The sequence below is a fragment of the Pipra filicauda genome, unplaced genomic scaffold (genome assembly GCF_003945595.2).
Source record: "Pipra filicauda isolate LSUMZ 115617 unplaced genomic scaffold, ASM394559v2 scaffold63_size3267554_pilon, whole genome shotgun sequence".
Lineage (NCBI taxonomy): Eukaryota > Metazoa > Chordata > Aves > Passeriformes > Pipridae > Pipra > Pipra filicauda.
In genome coordinates this window covers 1882510-1908477 of record NW_024104798.1, presented here as the reverse complement: position 1 = coordinate 1908477, position 25968 = coordinate 1882510, and the positions used below count along the sequence as shown (strand labels likewise).

The window sequence follows — 25968 nt, the reverse complement described above, 5'->3', positions numbered from 1 at the left end:
GACAACTGAGATGTGAACATGTCACCTCCCAGTCTCTCTGCACAAAGGAACTTACATGGTCAAAAGTCATCTGGTCACACAGAAAAGTGCCCTATTACTGCAGAATGGTTTGAAGAGGTACAGTGTTATGACCTTTCTACTTGGGAAGACTGATACAGATATAGTAGCTCGAATAACCACTGCTGCAGTCATTCTTGTATCAAAAATAAATCAAGATTCGTGCTTATCTTTCTGGATAACAGTTTATATTCCAGTGGGAAGGTGTCTGTAAATCAATCATGCTTCAAAGACCTTACCCCCTTGTTTAGCCCATTCTCCTGGGTAAGCAACAGATGATATAATGCAGTCCCTGCAGCTTACAAAGGATCAGAGCCTGCTTTCCTAGTTGTAGGAAGAGGGCAGTGTTTCTTTCAGTTCTAAGCTTGCCTCTTCAAGGAGGAAGGGGCAGTACGAGTGAAATATCAAAGATTTTAATCAGGAGGAGGATTTTTATCCCATGTAGAGATACTTCAGACAGGATAAAGAATAAATATTCAGTCTTGCTCACATAGGGAAATATCAGAACCACAGATTTAAGGGAGGAAGCATGTATCTAGCCTAGGTATGTTTCCTGGCACTTAATTTTTGTATCTACATAAATTCCTGTCTGCTTTGTGGGTAACTGTTTGCATCTACCCATCTGATTAACCCTTGGAAAACTCTTACATACAAGTGGAGGCAAGAAGGTAATTATTTAGAGCAGCATTTTGCATCAATTCTCTTCAGCTTAGCTATGGATGGGTTTGTGTAGACACTAAGATATAGGTTAGACTATATTACTAGATTATGTGAGATTTAAGTTACTCAAATATAGTCTCAAAGCATATGAGTATTTGAAAATCTGATTCTAAGTATAGTGCTGTATTCCATTCCATTCATTTCCAATACTAGTCATCCAGGCTATTTGGTAATAGGAATCTCAAAGCCTAAATACTCAGGCTGAATATTCCTTTTACTCTTGAAATTCCTGTCCTTTGAAAACCAGTGTTAAGCAGAGGTTGCTGAGTAGTTTTTTTTGTCAGATGAGCTACCATGTTATTTATACCACTTTATCCCCCCTGTGCATCTAAATCATCCCTGACTTAAAGATCACTGTTAAATAGTGTATTTTTATAACATAAATAGGAATGATTGCTATCTGGCCAAGTGGAACTGAAATAAAATCCCACAGTTTGTGATAATAGCTTCACACTGTGTCCTGAGGGCTGGTGAGCCACTGCAGCTCTATTGATTTCAAGATATTGCATACAAGTTCTTAAAATGTGTTATTAAATAGGATTTTCTCCTATTATTTGGTATAAGTAGAATGTGAAACACCCCACAAAATGCCACAGTGAAGGACAGCTGAGGAGGCAGGTGAACATGTCAAGAGTCATTATAATACTGGTGGTGCTCACCTTATTCTAACAGGGCCAGGTTTGTGTGAAGCACAGCCACAGCAGCTCACAGCTGGACCTTTCTATCTCGTTGCATCCCAAGTTCATACTCCTTTGACTCTTTCTTGAGATTTTTTAATCCTGCAATTTAAGGGAAATGAATTTCAGCCACCGGGTTCTGCATTGCTTTCTAATAGCTGTAAAATCGCCCAGGTTCTTTGGAAATTACCCAAGAAGCATGAACTACAACAGACCTTTGGAAAATATTGTTATAAGTTCCAGATGCTCTTAGGAGTGTTTCCAACAGCCTTCAGTGATAAAGCCTGGAAGCTTTCCAAAACTGGTAAGTGCATCTAATTCCCTCCAGGTCCAATAGCTGCTACAACCTCCCTCTGAGCCTTGAGCCATAAGCACATTGTATTTTTGTTGGGTAACTCAGACTCTTCTTCAGCAGATGATCAGAATGTAATCACGTTAGCAGTGAATTTTACATTAAAGCAATCCCAAAAATACTACCAATCACTTTAAGTTTATGAACCACATCTCTCAGAAATGAACCTGAGTAACGGGAATTGTGTGAGAGTCAGATAATCCTTCCAGCTGAAGAGAGCTGTTCTAGCAATTGTTTTAAGCTGTTATTGTGGGATGAAAGCACTGCTTTAGCTGTCCAACAGTAATAAATGGGGCTTTTTCTTACAGAGCATTTCTTTTTCTGACCATCACTTGATCAACTGTGTATTTTAATCTGATGCTGTAATGGTTTACCTCAGTTTTTCTGTTACTGCTTTTCAGCCCAGAGGCATTTTATTTCATTTACTTATATTCCCTATTACTTCCCTATTATGCATTTCCCATTATGATGATCACTATTGTTTTGAATGGTTCTTGGTCTGAAAGATACTGCAATTATTTTATCCACATGAATTTCAGCCTTGATGGGGTGCAGAGCAGGATTGCTGTTTTGTACAATAGGAGGCTTTATGTGTTAAATCCTTCCCTTTGACCTGTGCCATAGAGCATTCAAGCCTAATAATGTAAAATATCTGGCTGTGAGCCCATGACTGACTGGGTTGTAAGAACTAACCAAGTCCACCTGCCCAGTCAAGGCAGAGCTGGGGGCAGTAACATCAACTTTGACAGCTAAATCCAATTGGACTATGTGTTGGGAAAACCAAGAGCAAGTATCTATTCAGCTTCAGAGCTCAGCAGAGCTGTAGCTGCCAATCTGAGACTTTTTTCACTGGATGGGACAACCTATGCAGATGCAGGTTTGTGTATGTACAAGTCCAAAACAGCAGAGACTTCAACATTTATCTGGGAGATTAGATTTGGGTTGCAAGTGCACCTAAACCTTCCATCTCTCTGCCTGATCCTGGTTGGTATGTCTTCTATTTGCAGAGATACCAGAACATTTTGTGAAAGATTCCTAAAACTACTGATTTGCTAAGTCAGTGCATCAAATGAACCAAACCCAGCTTATCTAACAGACCAAAAAGAGATCTACTGAGTCTGCTGATTCCTCACAAACCACCCAGTTATCCCCACCATGGTGACATCCACCATCCAGGTGACAGGGGACAAGCTGGGGGCAGTGGTCTCTTGGTCTTGAACAACCCATCCTGTTGTGTAGGGCACAATCCCATGGTTTCACTGACAGTTTAGGAGCCTGAGCATCCATGTAGACAAGCTTCCGAACTTATAGTCCACAAGGGATCTTTTCACATCATGGATTGTGATCAGTTTTCTTCGAAAGGATTTTATCTCCCTGGATCTATATGAGATTCTGGAGAGGTTTTCTTGCTCCAAGTCCTTTTCTGGCAGAAACTTCAGGACAATAAGATAACCTGGCTCTAGTCTCATACAGGTGCATTTTTAATCTCCCCTTATAGGAGAACTCTAAAAATCACTAAATGCTAGAAAAGAAATGATGAAAAGAAATCTCTTATTGTAACTTTTTAGGGATTTTTACTTTCACCTGCTTCCAGTAACTCATTGGTGCATGAATTATTAGGATTTGAAGCTGTGTACTCTGCTTGGGATTTAGGTTTTAAATATGGACAGGTTTCAAAATGGAGTGTTAGACTGCACCAACAATGTTTTTCATCACACAAACTCTAAATTTTGTGTGTAAAACTATATTTTCTTGCAATTTTTCTTGAGTGTTTGTGGTGACTGTAATGTCACCATCTGTTCAAGAAAAAACAGCTCAGATGTGTCAGAGAGATTAAAGCCCTATAATGTTCAAAAATTTCATATTATGATAAATCTATTTGTTTTCATTTAATATATGTCTATACTGTTTATTGTTGATAGTCAAAATGCCCAGCTATAAGAGTCATATGTGAGAAACTCAAGACTAACTGGATACTTGCGGTGAAATCTTCCAGGGAAGTTGAAAGCAGGTTGGTTTTGGACTTCAGTTTGAAATGTTTCTGAAATTAGGTCTAAAAATTACCTGCTTATTTTGGGCCTCTTTAATAAAACCCTTCAGTTCAGAACAGACATTGCCTTGTCTGATCAAGTTGTGTTCAGTCCATTCCTGCATTTCAGCTGCAGCAATCATGAACCTTGATGCTTTAGTAAGAGTGATGCTTCTATTTTATCCTTGCATGAGACAGCCTATTAGAGACAGGATTATACCAGGTTTAAAGTCTCACACCTTGGCACACGCAGTTTTTAAGTCCAAGTTTTGTGACTGAACAATTAATTGTGCATACTTGTTTTATCTAGTGACTTTAGGGTCAGTGACCCCTTTGAAAAATTAGTCATAAGATTTTTTTTTTTCTGCAATAACTGTTTCTATTCTTAAAATATTTATAATGGAAATTATTTAAAGAGGTCCCTTTATGTAAAGGGATATTTGCCAAACTGCATGGGAAGCAGTGATTATGAGATCTATTTGTAAGTTGCTTGTTTCTGTAAGAGAATCCAACAGGATTTATGTCCCCTTTGGAAAGCAAACTAGAACTTACAAGAGGAACCAAATCTGACTATATTTTGGCAGGATCCTCTTCTGGCATTCAGATCCATTAATCTGCACAATCTTATAGTTTCTAAACTCTTCTACTCATTCAGTGTCCAAATCACATATGAGATTCCCTCTGCCATGAAGAGTCCTCTTCTTTGACAGTGAGAATTCGAATCATAAAATCGTAGAACAGCTTGGGTTGGAAGGGCTCTTAAAGAACATCTTGTTCCACCCCCTGCCATGGGCAGGGGCACCTTCCAGTAGACCAGGTTGTTCCAAGTCCCATTCAACCTGGACTTGAAGATTTTCAGGGGTGGGGCAGCCACAGCTTCTCTGGGCAACCTGTGCCAGGGCCTCACCACCCTCACAGGGAAGAATTCACAGTATCTAACCTAAACCTACCCTCCTTCAGTTTAAAGCCATTCCCCTTGTCCTGTCACTCCATGCTCTTGTCAAAAGTACCTCTCCATCTTTCTCTTGGAACCCCTTCAGGGACTGGAAGGTTGGAGTGAGGTCTCCCCAGAACATTCTCTTCTCCAGGTTGAACAGCCCCAACCCTCTCAGCTGAATGCCCTCCCTTGCCAAGGCTCCAGAATTTGTCACAGTGTTAAATATCAAATGACAGAAAAGAATGAAACTCTGGTAATGGTGATACTGGCATCAGCAAAGAGCACTGACAGCTCTGTGCATCTAGTGAGGTTCTCAAGGAACCTCAAATCTTCAAAGTTCTATTAGGATCTTTCCTATTCTGCCCCAAATAGAGTTTCAACCTGCACACTGTGATTTTAAATACATTTTCCTGCCATTGTGGAGTTGGTGAAGCTACTGCAAGTTCAGAAGCAATTGTAGACATCAGAAAGGAGCGTGAAGGTCTGAGTGAGGAGCTGTCCAGCCTTGCAGAGGTTTTTAGATGGCTAAATATCTCTCTTAGGCTGACTTTTAAAAATGCTTTTAAGGAGATTTACATAATAGTTCCCCTCCAAGTGCAGAAGGAATATGTCTCAAGATTAATGTTGCAGAATTTATAAACAATGCCTGTACTGATGACTGATGCCTGACTATTGATGGCAACCAGTCAGAGGGTTAGTGCTCAGATTATTCCAAGGCTCTTCTCCAGAAGTGTTTTCTTACTTTGTCTTCTGAATCTGGCCACTATTTGATAGAAGACCCTCCATAAGAAAACCTGTTTTACTAAATACTGGCATAACCAAATAGAAATGGAAAAGATACACGAACAGAAATAGGCTTTTGCATCTAATGAAGATAAGCAGAATATTTACCATAAGCACCTCACTAGAGCTATCATATATTGTCACTCTCCTTCAATAAACAGTTGGAACTTAAGGCTTAAATTCAAGAAAGGTTTAACAAAAGCACTGGATAGTATGAAGATTTGACTAAATTAGCTAGGTAATAAATCTGCCTAATTTCATTCTAACGTAAACCAGACATCAACTTCATAAATGCAAGGAAATGCAGTAATTTTCCCTCAGGCAACCAGGCCAATTTGTGGGAGTGCTGTGTGGGTAAGGAATGGATGTACCTTGTTTGCAAGTATATGGTGTTGAAATAGTTCCCCTCGTTGTTTATACAGCAGATTCAGCAGCTATTCTGTGTAAGAAACCTGACATGTACTTCAGGATCAGACATCATTAGAAGAAACAGCTATGTTTTAGAAAAATCTGTCTCACTTTGGAGAAGAATTAGTGCAACAGAAACGATCATTTTTTTCTAGGTGGACGATAGGGTTGGCACATTCCTGGTGAAAGGCAATGGGTGGGATTCAAACAGCTTGTAGGGTTTGGAGGTCAGGAATGCTCCTGAGACATTGCAGATTTTGTCAGCTCAGCAACTCCTCTATTAAAACAAATAAACAAAGAAAAAACCCCACAGTTGCAATGTTACTAAAGTGCAAATTTGTATGAGTTGTGGTATGTAAAGTTCAAGCTGAAACATAAAGCATGCTTCAGCAGTTTACATTAAATGCAATACTTCAAATCTGGATACTTTAGTATAGCTACAAAATGAAAGTAGGAGATGATAATCTTCAAAATCCCCAAGGCTGCTTTTTTCTTGAGCAATTTCAACCAAGACTTTAATCAGGACAAGTAAATGGGTGAAAAAGCCTTTAGGCATATATAAAACAAACCAAAAATCATAGTGACAAATCTCATGCAATGGACAGGATCGGATGATACATGCAACCCTGTCAAAATCCTTTTTTACACTAAATTAAACAAGTCTCTGGGCATGTGAGCTCAAGCATGTGAAGAAGCGAGCAAATGTTTCCAGAGAAGTTTTTTCATAACCTGTTGAGTTTGTTCTTTTAGTTGGCTTTAGCATAAGATGCCTAAAGCTGTCTAGGGTACAAAGTAACAGGTGCTTAAAAACTATAGAGTAGTTATGGAGAAGGCAAGATCTGAGGTCAGATCTCTACATTTTAAAATAGTTTTTTCTCCTGTCATGCTGTCAGTCATATCTCTATTAGTGGTTGGTACCTAAAACCAGAAGGACTGCATAAAGAGTATAATGGTGTAAACCAATTGTTCCCTGATGTATAAAGGGGGAAAATAATGTTTGACCCCTGTGAGCTGACTGGCGTATGTCTGGAAGTATGAGATTTAATTAAACAGATGGTAGCATACATTACTGCTTTAGAAATGTGATTAATCATTATAAATGTTCTAGGTCCTTTAAAAGAATGACTAGAGCATCTGGCTATGCACACTGCAACCGTGTACACCCACCTGACAGGAATCCATCTCCATAACATAGATGATACTTGTGTTTATGTTAATTATTCTGAATCTTTATGCTTCGGTTGAACGGACAAGTTCTGGCACATTCTTTTAAATAAGGCAGACTCATTCTAAAGTTAGACTGCATTGAGATTCTTTCTGCTGGTAAATTTTAGCATCAACAAAAAATATGTAGCGAAAAAAATCCAACCCTAACCCACCAGTTTTCAAGAAGCCTGGAGATGAAATTTGATGTAGAGTTTTAGACTAGGAAAAGGCAAACTGCCTTTGGCTGCTGTGGGGATACTTTTCTTCACTGAATCATTTGGTCAGTCAGAAGCCACAACATGCAAATCTCAGGCAAGTGCATTAACATTATTCCTGACGTATTCTGGGTGACTGTGATCACCAGCTCTTTTCAAAACAGCTCTCATGTTACACATACTGTTGATCCAAATTTATCAGCAGTCAATGAACAGAAGAACTTCCTGGCTGCAGTTCTCTGCCTTTCATGTATGTCACCCTAACACTCCTTACCACAGACCAGGTGTCTGAGGAGTATTCCTTATGCAGGAGCTTGACAAGTGCCCAACAACCTGCCTGTTCTTCTGAGGAGGAAGCATCAATTCAGGAGGAGCTTGCTACTGCTGGTCAGCTCCTTCTGGTGGATACCTTTGTTTATGAACTTGGTGATTTATTTGCTTCAAATAGATATTATATTTTTTAGTCTTCTATATTTATCCACATTCCGTCATTTAGTTCCATCTGCTGTACATGGGAAATGGAGTCTTTATTTTAGAATCCAAACTGCTGTCAGCTTGAGGCTTTCAGAGACTGAGTGTTTAGGGATGGACAGAAGCCTTGTTTTCAGTCTGTTCTCTGAAGTGCATTCTACAATTCTGTGAATTTATGTCCTTTTTACTTAATTCATTTGTGTTCTCTAATTGCACATTGCTGGCTGACATCCAAGTTACACAACAAACATGCAGGAGATGTTTGGTGCCTTGCAGGATGGGGAGGTGTCCATGCAGCTCTCTGAGATTCTTCTTCTTGGGAACGTTTAAATCATGGTCAGAGAAATAAGGGGTAAGACAAGCCTGAGACTGAATGGCAGCCATCAGGACAGAGCCAGTGTTGAAAAACAAGTACTGTAGACTTAACTGATAACCCACCTCTGTAGGTGTCTATACGTTTTCATTTGCCAAAGTCACATTGAGAGCCAGGGGTACTCAAAGCAGCCAGTTTGCTCTGTTTCTCTTGCTCAGCAGATCAATGGATTAATACTCTCTATCATTTTCATATGACTCTGAAAGGCTTACAGAAATAAACTTGCTGTAGAGGATCACCTTCCAGTTTCTGTGCATTTATAAATGCCATCTGTTCATATCTGAGAGCTGGGTGTTATGGTAACCTGAGTTTTTAAACTTGAGCTAATTGCAGAGTACATGCCCATACTCAGGGAGCACATATGCATGTGGGTGAATAATGCTGGCACAAGGATGGGGACAGGGAAAATCCAGAATATGGGAAGCCTTTGAATGATCTCTCTTTCCACAGTGGTCCGGTTGGAAGCAAGGAGGTCGTCTCCTCCACAAGCCCAGCAAGCAAGGAATGTTACTTGTAGTACTGCCAGATGCCCAGAGGCCAGGTAAAAATGACTCTGCTTTTTTTGACCATGTAAATTGAACTTTGGGGAGAAGATGAGGGCAGGGTGAAGCCTCTATGTCAAAATTTTACTTTTCATGTAAACTTTGAGATACCTTGTGTGTGATTGAATGTGAAAGAGCCACCAGTTCGTTCCATCTGTACAAAGAAAAGCTCTTGATTACTGTGGCCATGGAGTGAATTTGAATCACCCTGCACAAAACTCCATGTGCATTTACTGAACTTATAAGGTTATTCTTCATAGAAAGTAAATTGGCATATGTACATAGAATTTTCCCAAATGCCTTGTGCTTTTTAAAGTGGCTTTCAGCATGTGGCCATGTAGATCTAATAGAAGTTAATAAAACAATTTCCAAAAGTTGGACAGGTACACAGCCTCGTTCCCCAAAGTGGACTCTGGTATTAGCTGTATCCTGCTGCTGTTTTCCTGCTTTGTGTGTCCATTAATTATGGATCAATTATTCAATTCTTTAGGAACTCAGGTGATAGCTGGGCTACTGAGTTGTGAAATTAAAGCAATGCCACAGTGAACAGGAAAGAACATGCATTTACTTCAGAACCATCCTCCTTCTATACTAATATTCCTGGGACAAAAGCATTTTTCTTCAATCAATAGTTAAGCCGATTCCTGTGATTGTCCTTTTCCCCACACTGCTTCCAACTCTTCTAGCATATCATTTATCAAGGCCTTCTTTCTGAGTAACAATCTTTCTATATCATTTATCAAGACCTTCTTTTTGAGTAACAATCTTTCCACATTTTTTAATGGCACAATCAAAATCTGAAAGCCAAATGCCTGTTATCATCACAGACACAATTCACTCTGCTCTGTGTTTCCTAAACAAAGCACAGCACAATTATCAAAAGGACAACTTCTTTACAAAGTGAATCTTGAACTTCAGTCAAATTTAGCCACTGAGGATCAGCTCAACAAATAGAGTATTAATTTTCTATTTGACAGGCTGGAAAAAGTGTCAATCCAAACCAAGAGCAGCAGCTTCTCAGCTACTGGGACCAGGAGGAGCAGCACCCTCCAACACAGCTCATTTTGCAGTCACTCTCTTGCTTATGATTTCAATTCAATTCCTTTAATATGTGGCTGGTGAAGTCAGTTCCTCTTTACCTTTGGGGAGTGAAATTTCTGGTGACAAGTCTTTCATTAGTAAGAATTGTTTGCTTTTGAAAAATGCTCTCTAGTGTAAGAACCTGAATAAATTTGAACACAAATATTTACACAAAATCAAACTATGCTAACAAATGAAGATAATGGCCTGTTTTTCATTGCCTTACCCTTTGTTCAGTCATCTACATCAATCAAGTTAATCAATTAAGCAAATTACAGGAAAAAATCTAAGACTTTATAGCTTTTTTGCATAGGAAAGAAAGGGAAATTAAGTTGATATTGTTTTCAAATATCTGTCCTTCTGCTAAAGTGCCAGGTCTTTACAGAGTGCTGTATTCAATGCCCAGCCTCCCTGCTAATAACTGCTGTATTGTAAGTTATGTTTAATAATGCAGCATGAAGTCATGGCTGTATACATAGGGAGGAATGTCTGTGCTGCTGAGAAACAACCTGCTGGTGTCAGAATTCTTTAAAACCTCAGGACAAGGGGTGTAAACCAGTTTGTGCCAAGGTTTCCTCCAGTTCTATTACAAAATGCTGCTTCTGTGGTATGTAACAAAGGGTTATTCACACCACCCACCTGAGGCTGCCTTGGACGTTTCAGCAAAAGGCTGCTTAGAGCACCCAAATTTGGGACCCAACCTTAGTCTATGGTTAGTGAAAAAAAATTAAGGGCTTCTATTTCATTTCTGACACCAAGGTTAGACATCAGATGCTGTGCACATTTAAAAAACTCTTTACTCTCTAAATCTTCCAGTTGCAAACATTTCATGTTTGGCTCTTGCCAAATCTTTCAGCTTATCTTAGTGTTCAGTCTCGAAAGTATAATTTAAATTTGTGACCCAGAAGGCCAGGCTATAAAAAAAGTTGATTTTCTTGGGTTTTTTTCTTGCTAGGTTACCTGGCAATTCCAACTTGAGTAAAGCAGAGCCGTGGCCTGAAAGACATGTTTGTGATTCAAGTTTGTGTAGGAATAAAAATGATTTCTGGACTTCTTGGGGTTGGTTTGGTTTGGTTTGGTTTGGTTTGGTTTCCAGAGAGGCTATCATGACCTTCTGTGATGGGAAACATTGTCTTCTCTCATATGGTCTGTGAAGGTGTGAAGTATATAAAATGAAAGCTCAAAGTGTCTCTTTTCTACCTTTTTTTTGGGGGGGTTGCATTTTAAATGGCAAGACAACTTACTTCAGGGTAGTCACGTAGCAATGTTTTTTGGGTTGTGCAAGTAGCCTGCAATACTGTGCTGTTTTGTCTGGGCTTGTACATATGATACTTTCAGTTCTCCCTGAGTGGGAAGCAAGAGTGTGCTCTAGGAATTCAGAGCAACTTTTTGGTTGCATGACTGACATAGAGTTACAACATAGAGAATTTTTTTTAATTGAAATCTTTAACCTGTGAAAAAACTGGGCTGAAAGTTAGTTTGTCAATTTAGAAATGAAAGGGTAAAGCTTCCCTTCGTTTATTTTGAAAACTTCAGCCTACACATATTTGCCAGTTTCTTCCAAAAAATACTGCTCAGGTGTAATAGCTGCCAAAGGATGGTGAGATGGTGCTCTGCTCTGGTGGTTAGTCATTCATTGACAAACTGCCTGCTTTTGCCATGAGATATATATGGCTTTTAAAGAAAGAAAATTTAGGACCTTAGACTAGACAAGAGCAGCATAATGTGCTATTTCTCCATCTAATGAAAATGTCAGCTTCTGTGGCCACTCTTCCTTCTGCCCAAGAAATTCTGTGCCTTTGAAAGGCAGGAGTGTTTTATACAGGACAAATCTTATTAAAAGGACTCTTTCCCTCCTAATGGAATATTTCTTGAGGTCTTATATTATCTGTCTTTATGAGGTTCATCCCCACTCTCAGGGTCAGACTCATCCATCCTCATTGGTGGCCATACTAAGTGTCCATGTGTGGAGGTCCCTAGAAAGAAACAGACCTGGAGGGGACCTGAGCTTTGTTCATTCCTATGGTCTGTCTGGAAGGAACACCAATAAACTCAAGACCAGTCCCCTTCAGGTTTCAAATTCATATTCATGAGGTGAATACAGGCATCTTCAACTTACCTGTGCCATAAGGCATATTGATCCTATGGATGAGTTTGCCCAAATCTGCTACCAAACTAGAATTCATCTTGCAGCACAGGCACAGCAGGATCACCTACAGAAATCGGTTGGGAACTGCAGGAACCAGGGACTGCAAGCTAAGAAAACTTGCATCTTTAGACCTCAGTTCAGCAGTCCTTTTAATGGGGCCAATCATACCAGCTTCAAAAAGCACCTTGAGCAATTTAGATAAGCTATTTAGTAAGCAGCACTATTAATAGACCCTCTGACAGCCAAACGGGGATAACACTTCTCACGGCTATAAATTAGAGAGTTTTTTCCCTTTCTCATGAGGAGTAGTGGAATAGTGCTACCAACCATGGCAAACACATTCCCTGATTGCTTTTTCCTTTCTGTCTAACTTCAGAATGCATCACTTCGGGGACTGTGTATCACTTACTGAATTGCTCCTGTTTGCTCCCCCTGCTGCTGCCTGCTCTGTCAGCAGTCTGGGATCCAGCCGGTGACATTTTTCACTCCTTGCCTCAGAGGCACACGGTGCTGTCCTGCCCAGATGCTCGTGCACGCCTTCCTGTGAAGTCTAATGATAGAGCTGTTCAGCTGAGTGATACTCGTAGCAAGAGGGGCAGGACTTGAGGAAGAAAATCAGACAAAAAGCAGCCTTGCCTCAGATGTTGAAGACAATTGGGGAAGAACTTGATTTCTATTTAAAGGGCACTTCTGCTTTGCCAGTTCTGAAGTGCAATGTGTGGAAAGGAGAGATGATTATGCCACACAATAGGCTGCATATAGACACAAAAGAAGGCTGAAATTAAAACAGATTTCATCATATAAGGCATGATGTAATGATTTCTGTCCTGCTTACAGCCATAACTGAGAATAACAATTAATTACATACCCAAACAAAGAAAATAGTTGAGGCTGCAGGTAGTTCATAAGTAATAAAACCAAAGCCAATCTAAAGGCCAAGAGGCTGAGTGCATTTTCTACTTTATTAATTAATTTTGATCCAGACCAGAACAGACTAGACTAGAAATAACCATCCACCTGCTCTGAGCACCCTGCCAATTATTTCAAACTACAGACCCAAATTGCAATATGAACAGCTCCCTGCTTCTAAGAAAGCACAATACCCACTCAGATATTCCTACCTCTGCTTTTCCACCAGCACTTTAATTCATTTCTCTTTCTCCCAGTGCCAGGTCAAGTAGATGAATATTGCAAGCACTGCTGGTAGATGCAAAAGCAAAGTATTCTTTTCTTTTCCTCACTTTTCAATGAAAAGTAGGGAATGTTGCCTAAAGTGCAATGAAAATACGTTGCAGTGTCTGTTTTTAGAAGCAGGCTTGTAAATTATTAGGCTTTTGTTCCTTGTTCTGACTTTTCTTGAGAGACTGCTTTTTCTCTTCTTTTCTGTGCTTAGCTACTCTGTAATATTTTGACCTAAGAACTTCCTCTCTGCTCTCTTCTACCTTTTAACTCACTAGAGCTCGAGAGGATGAGTAGCAATATTGCTTTTAGCAGGAGAAAGGTATCTGAAAATCTGCCAGTGTTCTAGCTATTTAACCACCACATCTTTCTCTCTTTTAATCTCAATAGAGGTTAAGTTCAACAGTAAATCATGTATTATCCTAAAAGAATGAACACCTTAATAGTTAAGATTCTTAACAATTAATTTAACAGGTGTTGCTATTATGTAGATATAAACCAAGCAAACTGTTTTTTCCAAACACATGAAAGTGTTTCTGTGTTACAATAGTTGTGAAGCCATAGGTGAAAACCTACCACCCTGGAAATCAATGGCAGAACTTCTTAGAGTGCCAGTACCTAGATTTTCAAACAAATTAAGTGCCCGAATCCCTTTGGAAAGCTCAAATCAGTCACAGGCAATGCCACCACAATATCCAGATGGTTTGGGTGGGGTCTGTAAATCAGTTTACAGTCTGCAGAGTAACCCCATGGCAGTGAGAGCAGAATTTAGCAAAGGACTGCTGAAAGAGTTTAAGAGATTCAGATGCCCATATCCATAATTCCTCCTTCCACTCCTGCTACAAATATTATCCATTCATGCCTCATCTGACTTCCCACAGCTGGCTGTGAGGCTGCAGACACACATTCTCTTCTGGAGTATCTGTGCTGCTTGAAGAGGTTCTGCCCCCAGCCCAAACCCATCTGTCTGCTCTCCCTCTTGCTCTCTCCCTAGTTTTCAAGTCACCTGATATCCTCCAAGTCTTCCAGCTGTCTGTCCAAATCTCTCTGATGTTACCAAGAGCCACTAAAGGCTGGGCCACAAAGTAAGAAATGAGGAATTCTTTCCTCGAAAAGGAAAAACATTTTTTTTCTTTTCTAATCAAGGAAAAAAAGTGGAAAAGATGACATCTATTTTTTTTTTCATCCCAAAGTCCAGGACAAAAGGTGGATTTCTCCTTGGCTTCACCCTATTGTTTCCTTCATGTTTTATAGAACAGAAAAGCCAGCATGGTAAATGTATGTTGTATTTCAGATCTGATCTGAATTATGCTGCAGGGAAACCCATCCCTTCTCCAGGGGATGCACAGGATCCCCAGGGATGAGAGGCTCTCTGTATCTTTCCCTCTCTCCCCTACTTCAGTATGGAATCCTTAAGTTTTGGTACAACATGTGTCATACAAGCTCTGAGCTGAAACTTGATGCGCATATTTTTTGCTGTTTCATTTCAGGAGATGAGCTCTCCTGGTACATAAATAAATCTGAAGGTGACTGCACCAGATGAAATATTAATAAAAACTCCTCCTTCCCACTTCTCCCATATCTTTGGTGATTCTTCGTGTCCAGGCAAACCAGGTAAGTGACTTTCTGAGCTGCAGCAGATGCTCCTTCTGCCCTTATGGCTCCTCATAAGCCCCTGCTGCAACTCCTGAGCCCTGGCTGGCTGCTCCCAGTATTTCTGGTCCCTGTGTTTGCTGCAGGCTCCCGGTGCCCTGCTGTGCACAGCTCCTCCCTGCTCACCATATGCTGTATTCCCTGAAACCTCTTTCTGCTCAGGTTTAGTTACTCTCTTGATCAGGAACAATGTTCCCCTTCCCAAAACATTCACCTAATAATGCCCTTTCAAAGGATTTTGCTGCAGAGACTGTGAATAAACAGATGCTCTCACAGGGAAACTGAAAGTCTTTGCTTAATCAAAGGGTGTTGCGTGGCCTATTTAATATTAACAAAATTGACTTTTAAGCATAATTCTCAGAGAGCTTTGATACACAACTTGCCTTCTCTGTTTCATAAAAAGGCTGAAAAGTGCTTCAGCATTTCTAGGCCGTTGCCTTCTGTTGTTTGAGTAGCAGCAAACAGTTTTGTGTTGCTCCTAAGTACCTTTGCTTGGATGCAAAAGCATATTTGAAATGGTATCAAGACCTCCTTTAAATTTCCTATCCAATAAAAGGGGAGGAAAAAAGGTATGGATGTGGTTTCTAAAATTCCATATTTGGTGCCCTTTAAGTTTTGCAATCCCATGTTCTTGAGATTCCTTACAGACATATTGTAAGGTTTAGAACTGACTAAAGGTGAACTTTATTAAATAAATTCATTATAATGGTATTTCATAGGTTTGGGCTTGCGATTAGTGGATTTAAGACTAGAAGAACATGATCATATAAATCGTCTTATTGAAGTTAACAGGGCTGTTCTTTGAAGAAAAATGCCACTCAGCAGAACACTTAAATGTATGCATAGCTCTAAGCATATGTTTAAGTTCAAATGAAGTCAATCTTTTGGTTTTAAGAGGGCTCGACTGTGCTTTTTTCCTTAAAACATTTATATTAATATACAGGGTGGTTGCTGCAGTAGCCTTGGGGTGTCATTAATGTTTTAAAAACAATAGTCTTTCTAAGCACTCATGAACATTAGATAAGAGAACTACTATTAGTTGGCAGCAAGCTTAAGGCCTTAAAAACTCTGTCATCTGATAGTTTATTAAACATTCATATGTATTTTACAGATGCAAAGATGAGCATTTAACTGCATCCCAGTTGCTGAAGTACTACTGCCATGTGTTGTAAATAGAAAGTTGCCAGAGTGCAGTTCAAGAATGGTGGTAAGGAAAGGATTTGCTATTTCTAGTGTTTCTGCCTACATACTCAGAAAAAAAAATATTGTGGATTTGCTCTGAAAGTCATTTTCCTTGGATTGTTTTGGAATATCCCTTCCCTTGTAGACTAATATGAAGGGATGGGAAATCGCTTCCTGTGGTTATACTTCTCTGTGGTGGGCACAGCACAGCGTGATGAAGGAGCATTGCTGACACAGCAGCCACTTCAATGCATCTCCCTTACAGCAAAAACTGCACTGCATAGGGGTAGTTTGAAGGCAGAAGTTAATTTATTATATTTCTGTAACAGAGGCACCTAATGTCTTAATTACAAGAAAGTGATACAGAACTAACAGGAACATTCTACATTATTAAACAAGGGTATGGAGGTTGAATGTATTTTTTTCTCTATACACGTAGGGCGCTGTATATACAAAGGAAACTTTTAAAGTAAGCATTCCAAATCTAACTCTCAAGGTCCTTATCATAGGTAATCTATCAAGAAATGCAAAACAAACAGCGCTGTTAATCCCCCTGCTTCATAAGTGTATCTGCGAGTTACTTGGCAGCACAAAGCTCCACAGAGCACCATTTCCCTGACTGAGGGAGAAAATCATCCCATAATTCTTTCTCCCCCTTAATTTCCAAATCAATTTTTACAAGAGACTCAAATTGTTTGATATCTGCAGCCACCACTCTCTCTAAAAGTGAAGGATACTGCTACTGTCCTGTTGGTGGCCATAGTTCATACCTTAAATTGTCCCCAAACCTACTGACTATCCTTTAGTAAGGAGTTTCATTCACATCAAAGAACTGAATGAAACATTATATCAAAGGTTATAGTCCCTTTGGCCTAAGGATCCTTTTATCTAAAGTAAGAATAATGAATGAAAAAACAGCAGCAGTGATGATTGAACAAATCTGGCCCCTTCATATTTGAGCAAACCTTCCTGGTCATCATTTTACATGACTGAGATTAGCCATGTTTTTGCAAATGACCAGGTACATTCATAAAACCAGGGAGAGGGAAGGACTGTAATCACATAACCCAGGAGCCCTTCGTTGCCATCTCTCATCTGGAGCCTGAGCTCTGCAATATAACACCTCGTTGCTGTTGTCTTGAAAAACAACATTCTCATTTGCAGAAATGGGCTGATAATATGATATTTTTTTAAAGTTCTGTTCCACATAAATGCACAAAAGTAGCAGGTTCACATCACTGTACTTTCTCCTGGATATGAAACGGTGCAATTCAGAAGAAATTCAACACTGCCTCTCCTTTAAAGCCATGTACAGATACACATGAATTGAAAATAGCAAAAGTCCTTCCTTATCTGGCTGTGGGTATTGAGAACCAGTACAATGGGTAAATGTTGATTAAATGTCAGATACACTGCACTGGGCAGTGCTTTAGTTAGTGGTTTCTATATATTCAAAAAAGAGATGCATACTTTCAATTAAAAGCTCTGTGGAAATAGGAAGACAGTAGTGCTCTTGTCAATAGAATGCAGAGAAATACCAGAAGTCCCATTCAAACATTTCCAAGCTTTTATACAGCAAAGTTATGCAGCTCTCAGAAATATATAATATCAGAAATGTAAGCTTTTAACATTGTTGTTCTGTTCCAGTGAATGGCAGTAAGTAAGATATTTATAAAGTTTTGTTTTGCCACTCAAGAACCCAGTATAAAACCTATTAAATTTGTAATTAGAAATATATTTTATTCTTTTTCCAAATTCCAGTCTGTACTCTGGAAGTCAAGATGCAAACTTCCTGTCACAGGCATTGAGAATAAAGAAGGCTCTTTGCCAGAGTAGGCACAAATTGATACCTGAATAGCTTCATTTTTTTAATGCATTTGCACAAGACTAAAACTTATTAAGCAGCTTATAGGATGCTGGTGCAAAGGAGGTAACTTCCATTCCCCTCTTCCCTCTGATCTGGTTCTCAGGAGCTGAGAAAAAAACAAAATAGTTTTTGTCATAACAATCAGCAGGATAAGGTGAGTGGTGTCTGAAGAGTGCACAGGGAAAGGTGGTGTTCTTACATGTTCTTTTCCAACTTGAACCAAAGTTTGACTTTCCCATACAGAAAATTCTCACTGAGCTGGTGTAAGGGAGCTGTGAGCAAGTTATCCTCTGAATGTTCATGGGTGGTTTCACCTAGAAAAACAGAGATTAGATCTAGTCCACTCACAGCTGGATTGAGTGGACAGAACTGGCTGGGCATTAATCCTTAAAATACACTGTGATATGCAAAAATTAGGCAAGTGTGATCAACCAATATGGCATACATATGCTCACTATTGCCAAAGTTCAGAGCTGTTGTGGTCTAAATAATTATCCAACAGAAAGATGGAGATATTTGTTTTGGAAGATCACCTCAATATTTGGCACTGTACTTCTTAACAGATTATTTGAACAGCATTTGGGAATCAATCTATTGTTTTATTTAAATTAAAATTTACAGAAATAATGTAAAGTTGGCCTGTGAGTCTTCTGAGCATTCTTACAAATTTCTTTTGTTTTCAGTTCTTCCTTGAATTAAAAATAAAGTTCCCATGAATGGAAATTTCCTCTGGCAGTTGGTATTTAGAGAAGCACTTCTATAGCTGCAGCTTAGCGTGGATGTTAAGGAATAACAGAAACTTTTTAAATTATAGAACTAATTATCTACACGCAGCTGATCAAACACTTTGCACTTCTAGCTGTGAGCACAGCTCACCACATCTGTTGGCCTCTCCCTGGGTGAGTCTGCGCTGCAGTTGCTGCTGTGAATGTTATGGAGTGGAGACACACCAAAGGCAGCATTAAACTAACCAGCCTTGGATTTGTTAGTGTGACAGCACAAAGCTTAGTGGTGGCTTTTTGCCTGGAGTCTCACCCAGCCACTTGCTGGGTGTTGGAGCCAACAGTGAGTTTTGGGGGTGCCACAGAGCTGGGCAGCTGCAGCTGCTGTCAGCTGTGAAGGCTAATGCTGCTTGTCCTTCACAACCTCTTCCTTCTACTGTTTTTTGGTTTGTTTTGATTTTTTTTAAGTTAATTTAGTTATACAGAAAACTCCCTGGACCTACAGATTGAACTTAATGTTCTTAGAGGACAAAGGGATGACTGTAAATTGGCACAACATCAAATAGGGAAAGAATCCAAGCAGACTTGAGGTAGTTTATCCCTCCATGAAAAAATTGAGTATCCTTGACTTGTAGCTAAGTGAAAGAGGAAATTTGTTGGGATAGGTCCAGTGTTGTCATGAGTATATTGTATTGTGACTATTATTTAATATTCAAAATATCCTTTTCTCACTTAGGTTTTGAGGACTTGTAGAGTTGCAGAACACAAGCACTATTAATGTACAATGTACTTACCCTCAACTATCACACAAATGGACTGTGTGTTAGACTGCAGGAATAATCTATCTGAAAACACAGAGATTTCCACATGCAGGACTGGAAATGCTTTCATCCATATGCCTTGGGAAACCCTCCACTCCTATCTTGTGCATAGTCACTTACTTGTGCTGCATGTCCAATAGTAATCCATATATCCATAGTAATAAAAAGGCATGTGGTGTTCTGTTCCATGTTTATGGATAAGAACAGTGCTAGAAAGCTTTATGATGCTCCATATTCTCTTTGAAAGTAGAAATGAAAAAGCAGTTGAATCCTTTTTCTTCAGCCTCCTGCCATTCTTCCCCTTTCAGGATTAGCAATTGTCAGCCCATTGTTTAAAAATCCCTTGTCCTGGTGCTGTTTGCAGTGCCCAAAGCACTTGCTTTATCTGACTAACAAAAAGCTTCTTTTTATTGTTACTTTTCCCTCCACTGGGTGAGAGAATAAGGGCAAGTGATTTTTGATTTAACCTCCTGCTGCTGAGTTTTCAAATTTTAAATTGTTAACAAAAAAGAATGCATGTTTTCAGTGCTAAAAGCTCTGATTATACCACAGCACAAATTTATAAAAATCAAAGGCAGGCAGAGAATAGCAAGCTAGAGATACGTGACTCTCTATCTGCGGGCCTCCTGTAATACAAATTGAACTTTCTCAAGAAAGCAGCTGCAAAGAGAGAGACTGTTTTACCAAGTCTTAGACTGTATCCATTTTTGATAGATTTAGTTAACCTACAAGGGAACAACAGTATTGACATATATCACTTTGAAAAATGCCAGCTGAACGAGGTATTTTTGTTTCCTGGGTTACATGCTGAAGCCGTGTCATTTATTCTGCTTTTTTTTCTGTCCCTGCTAACACATTCTGTTCCTGTATTTTATGATTATATGTTCACTCTCTGAACTACCCCAGAGATATCGATTACATTTTTGGAGAGTGAACAGTATTTCAAGCAGCCTATAGGGAACTCTCACTTTTGTTCCTATTTATGTAATTGTTTGGACTGGAAATATAATTAGATGAGTAAAATTATTATCCTAAGGCTCCTTTAAACCTGGTGAATAATTTTTGGTTGGAAGATTTCTGGTTCCGTAGTTTTCCTCACCTGACATCACACATGAGAAAGAATTGCTCCTAAAGAAAAAAACTGATGAGATTAGTTAAATTTGGGTGTTGCCTCAGTGGGTTTTTCCTAAGAATTAATCACTGCCTAGGCCTGTGCCTTCAGAGTCTCCATCCTGGAAGGATAATGAATATTAAGGAAAGGAACCTTTAGGTTTTTTGAGTCTTCATTAAAACTATGGATACAGTTGCCTGCTGAGGCACCTCATGATGCAGACCCGGCTTTGGGATTTAAGGTTCAGATCTGTTAAGATTCGAAGCATGACCAGAAAACTAAAACAATATGGACAATGTCTCCACTGCTTTTACTCACAGCCTGTCTGGTGAGAGGAGTTTGGGTCAGGCTTGTCGAGAACATTTGATGTGAACAAAGCTTTTACACGAGAGTTGTTCTGCTTTCCTTTCATTCTCTTTTCTTCTATTTCCTACATGTATAGGGCAGAGTCTGCTCTCGCTGTGGTGTGCTGACACCCCATCACATTTGGGTGCACGAGGCACAAGCACTGCTGTGATTCACACTGGTGTGGCTCAGGACTCTGGTTTGAGCTTGCAGCTCCTTTCCTGGGAAAGCCATCACTTGTTATTTAGGAAGGGAGTTGATGGTGTTGATGGCAGCTCGGAGCAGCTCTGCTCCCAGTCCGGTGCCAGAACACAGATGTGTGACGTGCCATATCCTTAACAGATGGACATGCCATATGCCATTAAAAGTGGTTATCCAACTTTCTCTCACACTGTGGGTGAACAGCTCTTCTCTTTTGCATCAAAGCCTTAACAGGCAAAAAGCAAGTTAGCTCCTAGAGGAGGTAAGAAACTCAAAGGAGGATTTTGCAGATGTATCCCAGAGTTTCTCAGTGCAGAACATTTGTGACCCTTTCCAGGGTCCGTCTGCCTGAGAGGTTGCTGTACCCATATTCCTGGCTGAGGGAGTTATCTACTCTAACTCATAACCCTGGGATTACTCTAATGCACATCCAAGTCTGAACTAATTTGCTTTGCTTTTCCTAAGGCAGGCCTGGAGCGTGGCTAATGTGGTCATGGAGCATCTGGAATGGCTTGGCATACCTGAGGAGCAAGCTCCCATCTCCACCGAGCAAAGGCAGGGCTTACAGAAATAAACTTGGGTATATAACTGAACTCGAGGAAGGAGTAGTTCCAGGGGAACTTAAAAAGGAGTAGAAAGCTGCACAATGGCCTAAAAACAGCTACACACATGATTTATGTGCTGATTAGATATCTTGGTTAGGTGGGACGCTTCCCGGCCAGGCTTCAGGTATTGAGCTGTTCCTGTGTTTTCAGCTCCCACTTGGTTTTGGACCCATGAGTGATGCTGCAGAATTGTGTGGTTAAGTAGTTTGATGGACTATTGTATAGGTCCTTTCTGATATTCAGGAGGAAAAATTATTGCCATTCCACCAGTCGGTGGTGGCCTTTATGAGAAAGCTGAGATGATCCATGTTTTATCACTTCAAGGTATGATCTGTGTCACAAAAGGGACTAACCCCATTTTGGTGAATGGCCAAAAATGTTTACAGTGGTAAAAAATTGCAATTATACTGAGAAATGTAGCTTTTATAAAATAATTTGTCTTAGAAGACAAGTCTCCTGTGAATAGCATAGACTTTTGCTGGAAATATGCCAGAGCAAGACTGTTTCAGAGCTGATTGGTTTAACTTTCCTCTCACTATAAATTTAGTTAATTCAAATGAATGACTGAGCTTTGATCTGGTTGCTATTTTTAGGTGGAAATGATACAAAATGGGAATCAATTGGAAAATATTTGGGGAAAGTCTTCATAGGTAAATTCTTCTTAGACCCAGGCCAGCTCCTGAGAGTTATTGTTTTTCTGTCCCAGGTTACTCAGAAACCTGGAAATGTGGGAGGATTACAATGAATGGCTTTGATTTGGAGAGTCTACGGCATAATGTGAGACATTAAAACCTGCATATGGAATTGAATAATGAAACTACATACAGATTGAATAATGCTGAATCAATACATGAATGGAAGTGTGTGACAGGGGTTGCTATGGCATCTCCCTCATTTAATAAAGGAATAAATAAAGGAATGGAAATCTCCATAAATTGTCTCGGCAGAAATTAGAGCTGTTCCTAATGACTCTAATATATGCAGTAGCATCTTTGAAAATTAATTATCTTCCTTCATAAACAAGAATGGGGGGGGGGGTTGATCATCTTTAAAATTATTTTGTCTAAATTTATGCCAATTCCAGTTGAACAGTCCCTGAAGCTTCACTGAGGGAGCAGGGAAGTTATGAGTAGAGATCTGTATGAGTGTTTTGTTCAAATACTTTCTACTGTGTGCTGGAAGTGTAAGAGGACAGGGATAAATACACCACAAAATACAGTTTCTTGGAGAATATGGAACCTGAGTCTGAAAGCACTTGGGCCATTAATTTTATTACTTGACTTAACAGACGAAGGGTAGTAACAGGATTTACTTGGTGCCCCCAAGCTGGAAAACCCACACTTATATTCCAATTGTGGATGTGGGGCTGCCAGACCACATCCTTCCATGTTTAAAACCAGGGTGTACACGGAATTAATAGAATTACACAATTTGGGTGTGGAGAGATGAAAGGGCAAGCAAGTTATATACAATGAATAATTAATCTCTGAAGTTATGATCCGGTTTTACTTGTCAAACATTGATTTTCTCATTTAGCCTTGCTAGGATGTGATAATATCACACACATTTGAACAGTTTAGCCTGATCTGTGACTTTCAGGGTATGGTGTTTAATTATGTGTAGTCAATCACGTGCTGTAGTTCTTCATGTTGAACAGGAAGTGCTGAAGCTGCACATCACATCTTGTAGCTGTTCAGATATGTAATCTACTGGCAACAAATATTTTCTCAGTAAAATCTTTTATTGGTAAAATCTCAATTATTTTAGCAAACAGCAAATGAATAGCAAAAGGACATGTTATGGCAAAAGTGAATATAAAGAAAATTTGGATGAAACTTCTTAATATGTTTTTTTCTTCTGTTTAAAGGTTGAGTGGTTGAGTGGAGGTTTCTCTGTGCTTGAGCATTTGTTACCCCTTAAATGTATCACACCCACCACATCTCCTACTGTTCCTGGAGAGTGTACCAACCTTTAAATGAATAATTTAAAGCTAAGTTAACTTTCTGGAGAAGGAGTCTAATGAATAGATGTAACTGATGCCTGCTAGTTATCACATTCCAGGGTACTTGATGAATAAATTATCTTTTTTTCCCCTAGCATGAAACAGTCCTAATTTTTGGAAATGCATTTGCTCAAAATATCCCTCAAAAAATGCATGCAAAATCAGGCATTTTTATGTGCAAAAGACCTTCACTCACTTGAGTCACAGTCAAGTTTGTACTTCAACAACAAAATGTAAAAACCAAATGACAAATGATTAATGCTTTCTTAGGAGAAAATATCATTGTTTGTTTGCAAAATCAGACATTTTTATGTGCTTGATTTAAAGCCTACCAGTCACATGAAGGTCTCCCACTTCATGCAGGTCAGGCAGATGAAGAATACGTCTTTCCCCAGATCTTTGTGAAAAGAGAAAACAACTCTTTGATATTCAAAAGTAGTCAAAAAAGATCATTCAAATGGCTTCATATCTCTTGCTATTTACCTCAATTACAACACAGCAAAATAGAGAAAATATATAAGAAAACCCTTCACCTTATGAGCTGTGGGCCCATGTGACATCCCTGTTACAAAGGGGGCTGCACTTTCAGTTACTTACAGTCAGTGTATTGCTGGAGTTAATTAAAAGTATAAATAATTTGCAACAAGGGGATGAATGGGGTTGGGAAAATTGTTTGTCCACATATTGATTGCAAATGCATTTTTCAAATTCCTCATGGTCTGATAAATCCTACAGGTGGCAAAAAAATTTAGGCCAGTTCATTAGCTGAAGACTCAGCACCATTTGAACTGAATTCAAAATTGCTGAGCAGTTTTGCCTTTTTGTGGCTCTGCTCTGTAAATCAGCAAACAAAATTTGGCAGCTGAGTACTTTATTCCCAATAATAAACTATGCTTGAAAATGTACTTGCTCTCTTCTATGGATTTGCACAGATGCAATTTTCTTTGGCATGGTGTCACTTTTCTGCCAAACTGTATTTTGAAATTTAATGAGAAGCTAAAGGATGCTTATTGACTTATTAATTGCTTTTCACTTATCCATTAGGCTGCATATTCACCTTTTTACAAGAAGATATGCAAACACCTTTTGGCCAAAATTATACGGTAGGAAAGGTTATAGCCACCCTGATTCACAAGGGGATTTTACATGTGCCCCAGGTAGGGACAAATAAACAACTGAATTCACTATAATATCACTTCACGCAACTTTCTCTTGCCACTAGTTAGGCCTTAATATACTTCGAAGGTTGCTCTTCTAATTTGAGCTGTGTGAGACTTTGGCTGGAGGCTACTTCTGTGTCCCAGTGATAAAAGAAGACATAAAACAACCCGGTGCCTGATCATGCTCCCTGGCTGTCAGTGAATCATGTTTAATAGCATCTCCATTGCAGTTTTGGCCAATTTGCTTGCAATGGCATCCTTTTCCATGGGCTTGCTGCTCAGCAGGCCCTGAAGCAATCTATGAATAACTTCCCAACAGATGCTGTTTATGAATTGAAGCAAATGGCTTCCCTGTTTCTCTTTTTTCTCACTTCAATAATTTTCAGTTACATTACGATGAATATTTATAGTCCTATAGCAGTGCATAAAAATGGGAACAAGCAGACCTGTGCATTGTTTCATACGTGAGTGCTGTTCTAATGGCTTTTGGCTCAATGGATTTAATAATGTTCTGTTGATGGACTGAAAAGGGAATGCAAATTGTAGATCAGTCACTTCCATTCACAGTGTTAGCAGGCTGGGCATTGATGGAAGACTGTATTAGGAGCATGTACAGAGCATCTTATCTTCTGGAAATAACACACCCCCTAATACAAACCTACAATACCTTTCTACTCAGCTTTACCTCCTATGAGTAATCCCAACTAACTTCACTGTTAAATGCAGGATTTAAAGTACTGCAGCCATTTCTTAGTGGGTGTGTTGGGTTTGAGTGGCCAGATTTTGGTGTCTTCTGTGAGAAACTGCCAGAAGCTTCCCCTGTGTCTGACTGAGCCAATGCCAGCGGCTCCAAGAGAGACCCACCACTGGCCAAGGCCAAGCTCATCAGTGACAGTGACAGTACCTCTGGGATAATGTATTTAAGGAGAGGGAAAAAGTATCTGTGCAACTGAAACTGCAGCTGGAGAGATGAGGGAGAACATGTGAGAGAAACAGCTCTGCAGGCACCAAGGTCGGTGAAGAAGGAGGGGGAGGAGGCATCCAGCCCTGGTCAACCCAGCACAGTGAGTTTGTCAGGCTCTGGCTAAAATGTCGTGTGATTTACCATAAAACTAATGGTT

The 25968-nt window shown here is 39.6% G+C and overlaps 1 long non-coding RNA gene across 1 annotated transcript in view; it reads left to right on the top strand.

The window, feature by feature from the left end:
* The first annotated feature begins 8720 nt into the window (after positions 1-8720).
* The window catches only part of LOC120324654, a 35264-nt gene continuing 18016 nt past the window's right edge, over positions 8721-25968 (top strand). Inside the window, exons 1-3 of the long non-coding RNA XR_005566140.1 lie at positions 8721-8769; positions 14669-14792; positions 15943-16038. This is a non-coding gene — a long non-coding RNA (uncharacterized LOC120324654). The remainder of the gene's footprint in view (positions 8770-14668; positions 14793-15942; positions 16039-25968) is intronic.